The sequence below is a fragment of the Anomaloglossus baeobatrachus genome, unplaced genomic scaffold, assembly GCF_048569485.1.
Source record: "Anomaloglossus baeobatrachus isolate aAnoBae1 unplaced genomic scaffold, aAnoBae1.hap1 Scaffold_3626, whole genome shotgun sequence".
In the NCBI taxonomy this organism is placed as follows: Eukaryota; Metazoa; Chordata; class Amphibia; order Anura; family Aromobatidae; genus Anomaloglossus; species Anomaloglossus baeobatrachus.
Genome location: NW_027442979.1, coordinates 27,501 through 43,337, shown reverse-complemented (window position 1 = coordinate 43,337; position 15,837 = coordinate 27,501). Strand labels below are relative to the sequence as shown.

Genomic DNA, 15,837 nt, shown 5'->3' with positions numbered 1-15,837 from the left:
TTCCTGAAGTGTCTTCGTGAGCAAAACCTCTGGTGTCTGTGCAGTCGTCTAATAGATCTGTTGGGTAGTGTCTAGTTCGGAGCGGATTCCATCGGCATGCTCTTTTAGGAAAGGGAAATTTACTTCCACCCCCCCCACACACAATACACCAAAAAGGTGGGAAAAAATAAAATGTGCAAAAGCCAGAACATATGAACAGTGATGAGCGGGCACTACCATGCTCGGGGGCTCGTTGTACGCTCAGATGGGAGCGACTTGAGTACTCAAGAAGATTTCCCAAACAAATGCTTGAGTTCTCCATTGACTTGCATTATGGTCAGTACACAAACGCCCATCTTAGTGTCCAACTGCTCGTTACGAGCACCGAGAACCCAAGAATGGTAGTGCCCACATATCCCTAGTTACGAGTACAGAGCACCAGAGCATGGTAGTGCCCACTCATCACTAGTTACGAGTACAGAGCACCAGAGCATGGTAGTGCCCACTCATCACTAATTACCAGTACTGAGCACCAGAGCATGGTAGTGCCCACTCATCACTAGTTACGAGTACTGAGCACCTGAGCATGGTAGTGCCCGCTCATCGGTAGTTATGAATACCGAGCACCCGAGCATGGTAGTGCCCGCTCATCACTAGTTACGAGTACCGAGCATGGTAGTGCCCGCTCATCACTAGTTACCAGTACCGAGCATGGTAGTGCCCGCTCATCACTAGTTACCAGTACCGAGGACCTGAGCGTGGTAGTGCCCGCTCATCACTAGTACAGAGCACCTGAGCATGGTAGTGCCCGCTCATCAGTAGTTACGAGTACAGAGCATGGTAGTGCCCGCTCATCAGTAGTTACCAGTACAGAGCATGGTAGTGCCCGCTCATCAGAAGTTACCAGTACAGAGCATGGTAGTGCCCGCTCATCAGAAGTTATGAATACCGAGCACCCGAGCATGGTAGTGCCCGCTCATCACTAGTTATGAGTACTGAGCATGGTAGTGCCCGCTCATCAGTAGTTACGAGTACAGAGCATGGTAGTGCCCAGTCATCACTAATGAACAAAAACAAAACTGCGCACACATTCAGTTGATGGACACATTCATTTTTGCTTTGCTCCTCATAGCAGTCAGAATCTTTCCAGAGAGACGCCCCCCTCCCCATGGTGGTCTTCCCTTTCTGGGATACACGTGACTATATACAGTAATGCACAGTGTATACAGAATGTAGGCGAAGAGACGCCGCACATTAATAATAATAATGCCGCCCTCACCGAGGCTTGGTTTGTCGTCACACTTTAGGATATAAGAATACGGGATGAGACGAGGGCGGAGGAGGAGGAGGATTGCGCGATATTCTCCCCAAACTATAAAGACTGCTACGTTAATGAGCGGCAAGGAGCAGGTTTCCATGGTAACCAGACAGTTGGATAAAAGCGGCAGATCTAGGCCATGCTGCAGATAATTAAAGACTTCTATTAAAAAAGGTGAAAAGAAAAATAAATAAAAGATTTTACATATCGGGGCTCCATGTTGCGTGCAGACGCAGATCACCTTTTAATCAGCAGCAACCAACAAAACAAATTAATGAAGAAAACATTGCCTCCATATACTGTGAGCTCGTGCATCGTTCAGAGAATCCGGCTCCACAGACAGGGGAGAAAATAAGAGCGGTCCCAATTACAACCGGCAACAACGGTGCACGGCTATCACCGGCATCCTCCACAGGGACAGTACATTCTCTCCTTTCTATTGCTTTTCACTATATATTGTACATGTCTGTATTACACAAAAAAAGCCTCCTTGTTCCTATATCTGGTGTAAGAGTATGGTGACCACATTGTGGAAGAAAGACGTCACCATGTCAGCACATTGGTCTCGACCCACCCACCATATTGCCTGACTAGTCACACGTAGTCATGTGAGGGTGTGAATACGGCCTGTATCGTAGTAATGATTGCTATACTTTTTAAGAAATCACCAGTGTATCAGCGATAATGAGGATTTTCTCTAAAAAGCATTATCCAAGCCTGGAAAAAAAAAAAGTTTAAAAAAAAAAGGAGTTTGTTCTTGCTTTACCAATCCACCTTGAATCCTGTGCCGAAGCGGCTTTGGTCCCACGCCGGTCTTTATTTGCCTTTAGTGTTGGCATGGGAACACATGACTGCTGCAGCCAATCACTGGCTGTAGCGGTGAAGTGTTGACACCCCTGAGGTGACTGCAGCGGGCAGTGATTGGTTGACAAGGTCACACGCCTTGCTGGTAGGACATCCCTAGAGCTGGTGAACAGACTGGCCGGGGACAAGGAAAGCGCTGGCATGGGGTAGCAGAGAATTGGCTAGGAAATATTCATTTTGTTATTTTATATGATTAAATAGGTTGATTTAAAAGGGCTTGTCTAAAGTTTGGAAGTTATTTCCTACCCCAAGAATAGGGGATAACGGCCTGATCATTGGGGATCCGACCTGTGGGACACCTACCGCACCCAAGAACCGGGCCTCAGGAGAGGCCTGTGTGAATGGAGCAGTGGTCGATCCAGCACACATCCGCTGGATCGACCACCGCTGGAGAAAGCCGCGCTCTCTCAGATCCTCCGCTAGCTGCTCTCGGCTTGTCTTTAGTCCTCCCGATAGGAATGAATGAAGCAGATGTGCCCATGATCAGCTATCGCTCCATTCACAAAGGGCCCTGACTCTTGGGTTCAGTAGGGGTGCTAAAGGTCAGGCCCCCAGCGATCGGGAAGCTATAGAGTATTTCTTTTTTTCACATATATAGCGCTATTATTAATTCCACAGCACGTCACAGACATGATCATCACCGTCCCCATTGGGTCTCAGGCTATGTACCCACGTAGCGCATTTTCATGCAGTTACGCTGCGCTCTGCACCGCAGCGTAACTGCATGCGTCCTGCGTCCCCAGAACAATCTATGGAGATTGTGCCTAATCCATGGCCACGTGGCGTATTAGAGCGCAGCGCTTTGGCTACTGCCGAAGCGCTGCATTCTAAGAAGTGACATGTCACTTTTTTCTTTTTTTCGTGCGCTTTGCATGCAGCCCCCGCTCTGTGTATGGGAGAGGCTGCATCCAGAGAGCATGAAATCGGCTTTTCATTATGGATTGTTTCTGCAGCAATTTGAAGCGCACGTGTGCTGTTCAAATCGCTGCAGAAATGTACGCAGGGACAGAACGCAACGTGGGCACATAGCCTTACAATTTAAAAAGTATGTCTTTGGAGTGTGCTAACCACTGAGCCACTGTGCTGCCCACTTCAAAACTTTAGACTCCCCCTTAAAAGAAACTTTGTCACCAGGTTGTTGCTCCCCCATCTGAGAGCAGCATAATGTAGAGACAGAGACCCTGATTCCAGCGATGTGTCACTTACTGAGCTGTTTGCTGTCATTTTGATAAAGTCAATGTTTTCTCTGCTGCAGATCTAGCAGTTATACAGAGCTCATGAATACACTGGCACGTCAAGTAGCCCTCTAATGATAATCTACTGCTAATTAAACAATGATTTTATACAAGCTATAATACACAGCCCAGTAAGTGACCCATTGCTGGAATCAGCGTCTCTGCCCCTATGTTATGCTGCTCTCAGATTAGGTGGCAAAAACCTGTTGACAGATTCCCTTTAAAGTGTTTTAAGTTCCTTTTGCGGGTGCGCAGAAAGACTAAAGAACTAGTTAAAGACTCTGGGTGCCTACATCTTCCACATAAGCAGTGATGAAACGGTTGGCACTTTCTAGAAGACGCCCACATACACATAGTATTTGCTTTACTCTTAATGGACACGATTCCCCTTCCTGGAAAGAAACCTTCACAGCTCCTCTACGATAAGTCATTCTGAACATCAAAAGAAAAACCATAAACAGCCGCGCAATAAACTACCCCTTATCAGATGCGAGGCATTATCAACCCCGCGATGAAGAGAAAGCGAACCTTTGTTGGCCGCCAGGTGAAGGCAGGTGATTGAGGTCACGATCATTGAGAAACAGAAGATTAAGAACCATTTCCGGTAAGACTATAATCATCTCAAAAGCGCGGGCATCATTAGGTTGCCACCTGCAATACACGGACAAGGCAAGAGAGCAAATCAGGTTCCCATGTAATCCTCCTGCTGGGATATAGATGAAGGGACAACTGTAATAATCTGCCTGGCCCATGTCTTAAAGGGATCTGTCAGCAGGTTTTTGCTATGTAATCTGAAGACCGCACGCTGTAGGAGTTAACACACAGATTTCAGCAGTGCGTCTCTTACACTGTGTGCGGTTTACCTGCAATGTTTGTTTTAGATTTAGAACATAATTGCCAGAGGTCAGCTAGTTGGGTATGCCCCCCCCCCGCTGTGATTAGCAGCTCACTGTTTATAGAAATGTACATACAGAGCCTGTGGGAGGGGGAAGCTTTCTCAGCTCTGCTGCAGTGCAAAATCTAAAAACGGACTGTGTCGTAACGGCCGCACCCAGTAATCTAGGTGACACATTGTTGGATTCCGGGTCTATTTGCGTACATCATGCTGCTTTCAAATGAGGAAGCAAAAAACCTGCTGACAGATTCCTTTTAAAAGGACAATATAACCGCATCTTAGATGTTAATAATGTAGAGACGTGGATAATGCCGAGTGCACACACCTTGTACATTAACATTTATAGGTCAGTATAACACACCTGTGGGCACTTGTCATACTCCATATAATGATCCCCACCAAAATGTCATTCCTCACATAAGCTTACGGATTTAGGAAGAAACCTGAGTGCGACTGAGCTAAGGAGGCCATATTATACATTCATAGAGAAGGGTCCTATATTATGGCCAAGCCCTGGCCTCTTACAATATAGGGACACGGTCACATTTGGCCAATCTATAACTGAAGAATGGTAATCCTACACGATCCTCCTCTGTTGTAACTTTACTAGGGGGAAAGTCATCGCCATAAATCTTTAAACAATTAAATGCAGTTGTATTTTAGGATGAAGAGGAATTTTTACTCCTTTACAAGAGGCTCGGTAAAATTACAGCCCGTTTATAGCTAGAAATTGCAGACTGGGTGCGCACTAAACAAATAAATCTGAAAAAACCCAGCTGTATATTGGCTACAGCGAAACTGATTTTCTGTAAAACGACAAATGGAAAATTACAGCGACTTGTGACCCTCGAGGTTTGGGCAGAGGGAAACATTCCCCATCATATGGCCGGCATTATAGGAATTATTATTACTAACTTAAAGGGGCGTTCCCAATTTAAAGGTCATCTCGAATCCACAGGATATAGGAGGATAACTTTGTGATCGCTGGGGTCCAAACACTTTGGCCCTCACTGATCCTCAGGACTGGGGTCTTAAGAGCCCCGGCTGAATTTAGCTAAGGTCAACCACACGCACTACCGCTCCATTCTTTCTTAATGGGAGAGCCGGAGATTGCTGAGCACAGAACTATACTGATGTTCTGCGCTACTATTAGAATAAATGGAGAGGCAGTGCACATCATCGACCTCTGCTCCATTCAGCCAGGGCTCTTTAGAGCCCACTTTCTGAGGATTGGTCAGCCCCCCGATGGTCAGAACAGTATCCCCTATCCTTTGAATATGAGGTTAACTTCCAGTTTGAGAACACCTGTGTCATTCCTAGGTTGGCCAATAGTTGCAAACCAGTCCATAAACCTATTAAGCAGGACAGGTAATTTCTATCTATGGTTCTTACCGGTAGAGTGAAGAAGGTTGTGTGTTTTGGTTCCTCCTCATACTTCCCATCGGTTGAGTTTGTGGATTCCATTGCCTTAGATGAGGGATTCCGACCAATGCCCATCGCTGGAGCAGTGCCCACTTCTGTCTCGCCTCGGCTACGCCTGGCTCAAGGGAAGTCTCCAACAATACAGTCTTCTTACGCTAAGGGAATGTGACCTCAGGGATCAGAGATATGGGTCTGCCACCCTGAGCGTCCGGACTGACGAGAACTGAATGGACGATCTTCACCGATACCTGGAAGTGCGAGAAAATAAATAAATTTGAGTTACTTTAGTAGTTTTAAACCAGCTTTGATGATAAAGGTGAATAAGGCAGCATACAGTTAGGACTGCAGGGGATGTGTTATGTGACTCAAGAGGACTATGATGGCTTACAAGAAGTTTCACCATACATACAAGCCATGTCCTAGATACCCAAAAGACAATTCGGAAATTAGTTCCCTGGTGACTTTCTAGAAGAGTCCATGTGAATGACCAGCAGTCCGCTCCTCTCCAGCTACATATTCTTCATGTAGACCAGGTTGTCAGTCTTCATTCTACAGAAACTCTACTACCGAGTGTCTACATCGCCATCTGCCAATCTGTCTGGAAAAGTCTCTTGGGAACGTGGCCACCAGTCCCCGCAGAGAACAACTGATGAAAGGAAGCAATAGTTACTCTGTTTTCCCAAAAATAAGCCCTACCCCGAAAATAAGCCCTAGTCACGGTTCAATAATGAAGTGTCCATGCAGCTAAAAAAGTTAAAGAATACCGCAGGACACTTCATTATAGAAAGAAGACCTCCTCAAAACAGAGAAGAAAGCAGAGTGAAGACCCTGCAATCATAATCACCAGACGCCGAATGGGAGGACCTGCAGTGGAATGCACACTCACACACATTAGATCGCACACATGCACTCACCACATCCAGCCGGACGGGGAATCTGGGACGCAGTGCAGTGAAGCGCGAGGACCTGCTGTGGAACAAATTTTTGTGTCCCACCACCGGATCGTCCATGCATTCCACCGCAGGTCATCGCACTTCACTGCACTGCGTCCCATATTCCCCTGCCGGCCAGAAGCAAATCGGTATTGCCGGATGTCGTGAGTGAGACCTGATGTTTTTGGGTGTGTGTATGAGTGTGGGTTTGCGATCTGATGTATGCGAGTGTGTCAGCCAAAAGCAGGGAAGGACCACATGGAGCATACTTGCTGTTAGCGCCTGCCGAAGATTCCAGGAGGACCTCTGTGAGCTACGCACACGTCCGGGGTCTGGTAAGTATGATTCTCCTGGGAAGGGAGGTCTGCTTTTTTGGAGGGATACACTTACCCCAACTGTGTTTCCATGAAAATACGCCCTAACCAAAAATAAGCCCTAGCGCATATTTCGGGTCAAGAAATAATATAAGAAAGTGTCTTATTTTTGGAGAAACACAGGTACTTCATATTTAAGTATGTCCTAAAGTTCTAGGAAATGGGGCCTACCTATTATTAGGACATGTCCACAGAGAAAAAATAAAAATAAAAATAAATCTATTGCAGTTTCCCAAAAAGAACAAGGAGAGTACAGCAGGATCCGCATACATTCAGTGTGGATTTTGTCACAGATTCTTCCCTCTTTTGGAAAGGTCATGGAAGAATACACGTGTGATATAAAATATGTTTCAGGAAACCACAATTTGCAATTCAAGAACATATTTTTATTGGGAGACACTGGCACAGACAACGTTTCGCCCCTTCCTGGTCCTTCCTCACGTCCTGATCCTCACTCCTTGCTTGTGTCAATGTAAAAACAGTTTTTAAAGGGAACCTGTCAGGTCCAATATGCACCCAGAGCCATGAGCAGTTCTGGATGCATGTTGCTAATCTCTGCCTAACCGTCCCTGTATACACTAGCATAGATAAAGAGATCTTTAGAAAACTTATTTCTAAAGACCTTTTATCGTATGCTAATGAGCGCGGATACTAGTCCCAAGGGCATTGCTTCCCTTGGTAGTCGGCCCCATTAGGCCGGGGCTACACGGGGACTAATGCGATCCTCGCATGACACTCGGGTCTAGCTGGCAGCACAGCGGGAGCAGAGTGTCATGTGAGTGTCACTGCGACTGAGGTCCGATCATGAGATCGGACCTCGGCTGTGGGCCGATGCTGAGGAGGGGCAGGAGGGATTTATTTCTCTCTCTGCTCTGTAGCCGACTATTGCCATTCTCGCCCTGCACTCATGGTACACCGTTGTACCGCGAGTGCAGTGCGATCTTTCTCTCGCCCCATAGACATGAATGGGTGCGAGAGAAAGAGTCTCGCGTTACAGTCGCAGCATGCTGTGATCGTTTTCTCGGTCCGATTGGGGCCGAGAAAATAATCGCTCATGGGTGCTGACACATACGCTAATATTGGTCCGAGTGGAATGCGATGTTTTACTGTACTCAACTCGGTCCGATTTTCATGCCGTGTGGCGTAGGCCTAAGCATATTGCTATGCCCCTGTGGGTGTGCCATCATGCTAATGAATGCGCAGGGTCAGAGTATGATCTCACTCACCTCTCCGCTGCTATCTCCACCAGACGCTGAATTTTCGGCTCAGTACAAATGACCCCGGCGTTTTGGTCATGCGCACTATGAAGCCGGGTGTACGCGTCCTGGCTTCAAACTGAAGTAATGCACTTGACCGAAAGTCCGAGGTCATGAGGCTTTCAAAAATTTCCTCCAAACTGGATTCCACTGTGGATTTTTCTCCATTAAATCCAGACGGAGACTCTGCAGTTTCCTCTGTGTGTGGACATACCCTAAAGGCTGTTATTCTGGTTTTAAACGCTAACAAATTAATTCTCTGAAACATGGGCTCCGCCGTAATGTCATAAGTAATTAATATGGTTATAACCGGCCTCACCCTAAATGATGTGCACTGGTAATGTATTAACCCCTGCAGAGGTTACTTTACCTACTGAAGTAGCAGGATATTGATTTGTTAGCGATTGCTCAGGAATGATTCACTGCTCCTGCAATCATTGCATCATTACTACATAATACATTATAGATTACAGTCACGCCGTCTCCAGGGAACGCAGAAAAATCTCCCTTATAAATACGTCTCATTCATCGGGACGAGTAACGAGAGACACGAAGGAGGCAGGAGCTCCTATAAAGTGAGGGGGTGGGGGTACGAGACGCAGGGTGTTACCTGAACCTCAAACCTCCACCTAATCACACAAAAGACGACATTAATCCCACTTTATTCCCACGTAAGAACGCCAGTGTTCATACATGTTGTGGATCAGCCAAGTATGAGGCTTCATTGTGATCCTCATATGCTAATTGCTTGAAGATTCCACTTATTAACCCTGTAACCACAGAAAAAGGCCTTCAGGAATTATGGTGGAACTGGATGGGGTTACCTGGACTTTAAGGAACGGGTTACACAGCCAAGATCCTTCACGAACAAGTCTGGAGATAAGCTTAGGCTGATGTATTCAGGGTTGGCAACCCAACGGCAGTACGCTGCTAAGCCAAAGCCAACAGACCCTTCACTAAAGTAGGTGGAAGCAAAGATGTAGGTCCGATCGATACAGCTGAACGGGTTGTCCGGTGAAAACAGTTCTCGCCCGTCGACTGGATAAGTGACGTTACCGATTGCTGGTGGTCCGACCACTGGGACCCAACACCGATCGGCAGAATGGGGAACATTTACCCCCGTTACAAAAAGGTCAGATGCCTGATCGCCGCCCTGTTCACTCCCTAATGGGGCTGCCGATAAAAGTTGATCACAGTGCTTGTCATCCCCGTAAGGAATGAATGGAGCAGCGGTTCACAATTGACTGACACTATTCTAAGGGGGACAAAACCTCCCCATTCTTCAGATTGGTGCGAGTCCAAGCCTCACCGATGGATCGATGGATTCTGCGTATAGGGGATAAAGGGGTTGTCTCATGAAAACAAGTTAAATGGTATATCTGGGACTTAGACACATTTTTGTTTAAGTACTAACAGGCAAGGTAGTTGTGACCTACCTGACTGGCACATCTAGTATTGGCAATCTTTGCCCACTCTTTCTTGCAGTAGATCCACATCTGCCAGATTGTTAGGGCATATCCTGTGTACAGCACCCTCTTTAAAAGGGACTCTGTCAGCAGGTTTCTGCAATGTAATCTGAAGACCATATGCTGCAAGGGTTAAAAAAGATAATTCAGCCTTGCCTCTCTTATCTGTCTTTTTTGTAGGCAGCATGGTGCCTCAGTGGTTAGCACTTCAGTCTTGCTGGGTTCAAATCCCACCAAGGAGTTTGTATTTTATCCCCATGTTTGTGTGTGTTTTCTCCAAGTACTCAAATATCCTTCCACACCCCAAAAACATACTAATATGGAAACGTAGATTGTGAGCCCCAATGGGGACAGTGTTGCCATTGTATGTAAAGCACTGTGGAATTAATAGCGCTAAATAAATGAATAAATATTAATATATATTACTACTACTATTATTTTTGATTACAATGTTAGCTTACACCTCTTATCTTTATCATTAGTGGCTCTCAGCAGTGGTAAGTTGTAGTTAGACTTCATCCCTTCTGTGATTAGCAGCTTCTGTCTATGGCAGGGGTCTCAAACACGCGGCCCCCGGGCCGCATGCGGCCCGCCAGTCTGATTTATGCGGCCTGCAGACACACAGTGCCGAACACTTGATATTTGCCCTCCACTGCCTCCAGTCATTTAGCGGTCGCCAGCGGCACTTTCACATTGCAGCCGCGGCCGGCCGCACTTCCGCATTGGAGACGCCGCCAGGGAGAACCAATCGATGGCGGCGTTCAACTCGAGCTCAGCAGCGCGACCCGAGCAGCGCTGACGTCAGCTGCTTTGCCGGCGGGTGCAGCAGAAGGAACAAGAGCATAGGGCACGTTAGAACGTTTGTGGTGTCTGTGCTTGTGTGGTGTGTGTGGATGATGATGGCTGTGTGTGTGCGTGTGTCTGATGATTATGAGAGTGTGTGTGTGTGTGTGTGTGTGTGTGTGTGTGTGTGTGTGTGTGTGTATGATGGCTGCGTGTGTGTGGATGATGATGGCTGTGTGTGTGTGTGTGTGTGTGTGTGTGTGTGTTGATGATGATGAGTGTGTGTGTTGATGATGATGACTGTGTGTGTGTGTGGATGATGGCTGTGTGTGTGGATGATGATGATGTCTGTGTGTGTGGATGATGATGATGTCTGTGTGTGTGGATGATGATGATGTCTGTGTGTGTGGATGGTGATGATGGCTGTATGTGTGTGTGGATGATGATAATTGTGTATGTGTGTGTGGATGATGGCTGTGTGTGTGGATGATGGCTGTGTGTGTGGATGATGGCTGTGTGTGTGGATGATGATGATGGCTGTGTGTTGATGATGATGATGGCTCTGTGTGTTGATGGTGATGATGGCTGTATGTGTGTGGATGATGATGGCTGTGTTTGTTGATGGTGATGATGATGGCTGTATGTGTGTGGATGATGATGGCTGTATGTGTGTGTGGATGATGATAATTGTGTATGTGTGTGTGGATGATGGCTGTGTGTGGATGATGGCTGTGTGTGTGTGGATGATGGCTGTGTGTGTGTGGATGATGATGATGGCTGTGTGTGTGTGGATGATGGCTGTGTGTGTGTGGATGATGATGATGATGGCTGTATGTGTGTGGATGATGATGGCTGTGTGTGTTGATGGTGATGATGATGGCTGTATGTGTGTGTGGATGATAATGATGGCTGTGTGTTGATGATGATGATGGCTGTGTGTGTTGATTGTGATGATGATGGCTGTATGTGTGCGTGGATGATAATTGTGTATGTGTGTGTGGATGATGGCTGTGTGTGTGGATGATGATGGCTGTGTGTGTGTGGATGATGATGATGGCTGTGTGTGTTGATGGTGATGATGGCTGTGTGTGTGTGTGGATGATGATGGCTGTGTGTGTTGATGGTGATGATGATGGGTGTATGTGTGTGTTGATTATGATGGCTGTGTGTGTTGATTGTGATGATGATGGCTGTATGTGTGTGTGTGGATGATGATGGCTGTGTGTGTTGATGGTGATGATGATGGCTGTATGAATGTGTGGATGATGATGGCTGTGTCTTGATGATGATGATGATAGCGGTGGTGGCTGTGTGTGACTGATGATGGTGATGGTGGCTGTGTGCGACTGATCATGATGATGTCGGTGGTGGCTGTGTGTGACTGGTGGTGGTGTCTGTGTGTGACTGATGATGATGGTGGTAGTGGCTGTGTGTGACTGATGATGATGGTGGTGGTGACTGTGTGCGACTGATGATGATCGTGGTGTTGGCTGTTTGTGAGTGACGATGATGATGATGACGATGGCTGTGTATGATGATGATGTTGGCTGTGTGTGTGTATAATGATGATTGACGTGTGTGTTTGTATGATGATGATGGTGGCTGTGTGTGTATGATGATGATGAAAATGATTTTGATGATGGTGATTGGAAGACCGGAAAATGTTACTTTCGGTCTCAGCCTTCTTGTTGATCTGGACAGACGCTCATCTGTTCAGAGCGATGAAGCTGAGCTGACATTGACTTTGGACAACGTCAGAGGGAAGCTTTTTTTTTTTCTAAAAAAGATGGCGTCCCTAAATGTGTTTTTTGTTTAATTTCTAATAAAAATATTTTTCTCTGTGTTGTGTTTTTTTACTGTTTACTAGAAATTCATGGTGGTCACATCTAATTTGACATGACGCCATGAATTTCGGGTTTACTACCAGCTGAGAATACAAAGCTGGTATTAACCCCATTATTACCCAGCGTGCCACTGCTAACAGGGACGCTGGAAGAGCCAGGTAAAGCACCTGGAAATGGCGTTGTGATGAATGCGCAATTTCCAGGGGCGGTTGTGGGCTGCGATTTTCAGCGTGGGGGGCCCAAAATGTTTGGGCCTTACCACGCTGAGAATCCCAGCCCTCAGCTGTCCGGTTTTACCTGGCTGGTGATCAAAATATGTCGGAAGCCCACACATTTTTTTTTCATTATTTAATTAAAAAACAATTGGGCTTCCCTGTATTTTGATTGCCAGCTAGGGTAAAGCCAGGCAGCTGGGGGTGGCAGCCCGTAGCTGTCCGCTTTATCTGCGCTGAGAATCAAAAATACTGCGGAGCGCTATGTCATTTTTTTGTATGTATTTCTTTTTACACTACTATGTGTGACAGACCCAACAGCCACTCACGGATGCTGTGACAGAGAATGAGTGTCTGTGCTTGGCTGTTGGAATAACCTGGAATCTGCTTATACATTTTGATGCTGATGCCAGTCACCGATGCCCACTCTCTTTGACAAATAAATAATATAAAAAAAATTTGATTAACAATTATATTGTATTAAATTTGAAAGGAATGCGGCCCTCTGCCCTAAATTTTTTTTATGTGCGGCCCACTTACTCTGACGAGTTTGAGACCCCTGTCTATGGAAATGTACACCGAAAACCTGGTGTGGGCGGGGGCAGCTCTCCCAGCACGGCTGTATGCAAAATCTGCAGTCACTAATCTAAGTGATACAGCGTTGAACTCAGGGCCCCTTTGCCTATATCATGATGCTCTCAGATGAGGTAACAAAAACCTGCCGACAGATTCCCTTTAATGTCACCCACAGATTTTCAATTCGATTTAGGTGTGGGTTCTGGCTGGGCCATTCCAAAGCTTTGATCTTCTGGTGGAGTCCTGCTTTTGTTGTTTTGGATGTATGCTTACGGTTGTTTTCGTAGTGAAAGGTTTTAACGCAAAATTGTTTGATATTTGGAACTATTCAAAATTCTTTCGACCTTGACTAAAGCCCCAGTTTCAGGTAACAAAAAATGCCTGAAAGGAGAATGGTGCCTCCACCATGCTTCACTGTGGGAATGGTGCTTTTAGCGATGCATTAGTTGTCTTTGCGTCTAACATATAATTTGGCATTATGGCTGCAAAGTGCAACCAGAACACATTTCCACATGCATTTGGAAGACTATGTAGGTTTTTGGTAAAAACTTAGCTGGGCTTGGATGTTTTTCTTTGTAACCACAGGCTTCCATCTTGCCACCCTAATCCACAGGTAACACATGTAGAATACAGGAGACTGGTCATGAATGTATCAAACTATTATTACCATACGTATGTATTCTGGATTGAGCTGCACAAGTTGCATACAATTTAGTCGAGACAACAGTCTCCAAGTCTCTCGTAAAATGTACTCATGGCTTTCTCAGGCTAAAATATGAGATAAAGGAATCAGGACACTTTCAGCGGTAGACAAACAAGTTATACAAAAAGTAATTCGCCTGGAAATCAGAATAATCGAGGCATATGACCGATCAGAGCATCCAGCCCACATAACCCAATGTTAAACAAAACATAAAAAAGGAGCCATTATATATATCAATCTGATTCCAGCTTATTATTTTTTACTTTTTGAAAGATCATATGATGCCAGCTCTTGACAACGAAGTATTCATTTATCAGAAAAATTACAGGACAGGCAGTCAAATGGCTTAACCATGTGGGGGATCTTACCCAACAGGAGCAGCCATTCCCCAGCTCCTCCGCAGTAGCAGATCAACATTGCTGGGACTCAGTGTGTATATGCATATTTTTTTTATATATTTATATTTTCATACATACACACACACATATGTACTGGAGATGGGATGATGATGCTGATTCTACGAGTATAGGCTGGATGTAAGAATGACAAATAGGGCAAAGTAAGATCCCCTGGATGCAGGAATGTAATATACTGACTATAATGGAGGAGGCCAAGGTCTCTCTGAACTAGCCATAGGGAAGCTTAGGCCATTATTGGCTCAGAGAAGAATGTGGCACTCAATTAGTTGGGGGTCTTTACATGACAGCTTACACATCCACACAGACTGAAGCACTGAGAATGTGATTGGGAAAACCCACTGAGCACTGAAGTTGCAGCTCCACAAGCAGGCAGAACAAGACGCTCTGCACAAAGCATGCATATATGCTTTAAAAAGAGGACCAACCAGCAGGATTTTCATATATAAAATCAAGCCAGTGTTATACTGGCGCTATCATGCTGATTCTATACATACCTTTAGTTATGAGATCGGATGTATACGGTCTGAAATATAGGCAAGTAAAGTTGATTGATAGGTGCTGCAGAATATTAAATAAGTGGGTCGGGTTTTGCGAGTTATTCCCGCCCCTGTCTGTCCTTCCTCCTCTGTCTCTGTTAATACTTGGAAAGGAAGGAGGGAGGAAGAACAGGGGAGGAAGGACAGGGGAGGAAGGACAGGCAGGCAGACAGGGGCGGAAATAACCAGCAAAACCCAACCCACCTATTAGATATTCTGCAGCACCTATCAATCAAGTAACAGTGCATTTCACAAACTTTACTTGCCTGTATTTCAGAAACTATACATCCGATCTCACAACTAAAAGGTATGTATAGAATCAGCATGATAGCGCCAGTATAGCACTGGCTCTAGTTTATATAGGAAAATCCTGGTGATTGGTGCGCTTTAACAAATAGAAATCTGTAACAATATAGCTCTTTGCCAACAACAGGTTAGAAGAGGATGAGAACAGTAAGGATTACATCAAAGTTTTCAAAAGAAAGTAATTTACATCATGGGAAGGAGAATCTGACAGTGCTGGTAGCCTTAGAATTTGGACTCTTCCGATTATAATAATCTCCACGGGAGGTACGAATGGTGGCAATGATCCCACAGAAGTATAGTTAGGGCATGTGCCCACGGGACTCTGTACCCGCGGATTTTGCCGCGGAAAACCTGCGGATTTATCTGGATTTTCTAGATAAATCCGCAGGTTTTAGCAAGTACAGACACTCCCCATGTTATCCTATGGGACATGGGAAGTGCTGTGTCCATATGCTGCGGTGTGTGCGGCTGCGGAATATGCTGCGGATGTCCCGCAGCCGCTCATAACTGCATATCAATTATTCCTGCGGAAATACCTGCGGAAATCCCGGCCCTCCGCTATGGAGATACAGGACGGGACCTCCGCAGGTAAGTCGCATGAATGTCCGCAGGTTTACCACAGCTATTTCGCTAGAATCCCGCAGCAATGGAAAGCTGCGGATTCCGAGGATCAGCTGCGGGAAACCTGCGGCCGTACCTGCGGATATATCCGCAGGT

The 15,837-nt window shown here is 45.9% G+C and overlaps 1 long non-coding RNA gene across 1 annotated transcript in view; it reads right to left on the bottom strand.

Annotated features, from left to right (window-relative positions):
• LOC142273423 (uncharacterized) overlaps positions 1 to 15,837 on the bottom strand; it is a 50,255-nt gene that overhangs the window by 15,580 nt on the left and 18,838 nt on the right. The window contains exon 2 of the long non-coding RNA XR_012737938.1: positions 5,684 to 5,961. This is a non-coding gene — a long non-coding RNA (uncharacterized LOC142273423). The remainder of the gene's footprint in view (positions 1 to 5,683; positions 5,962 to 15,837) is intronic.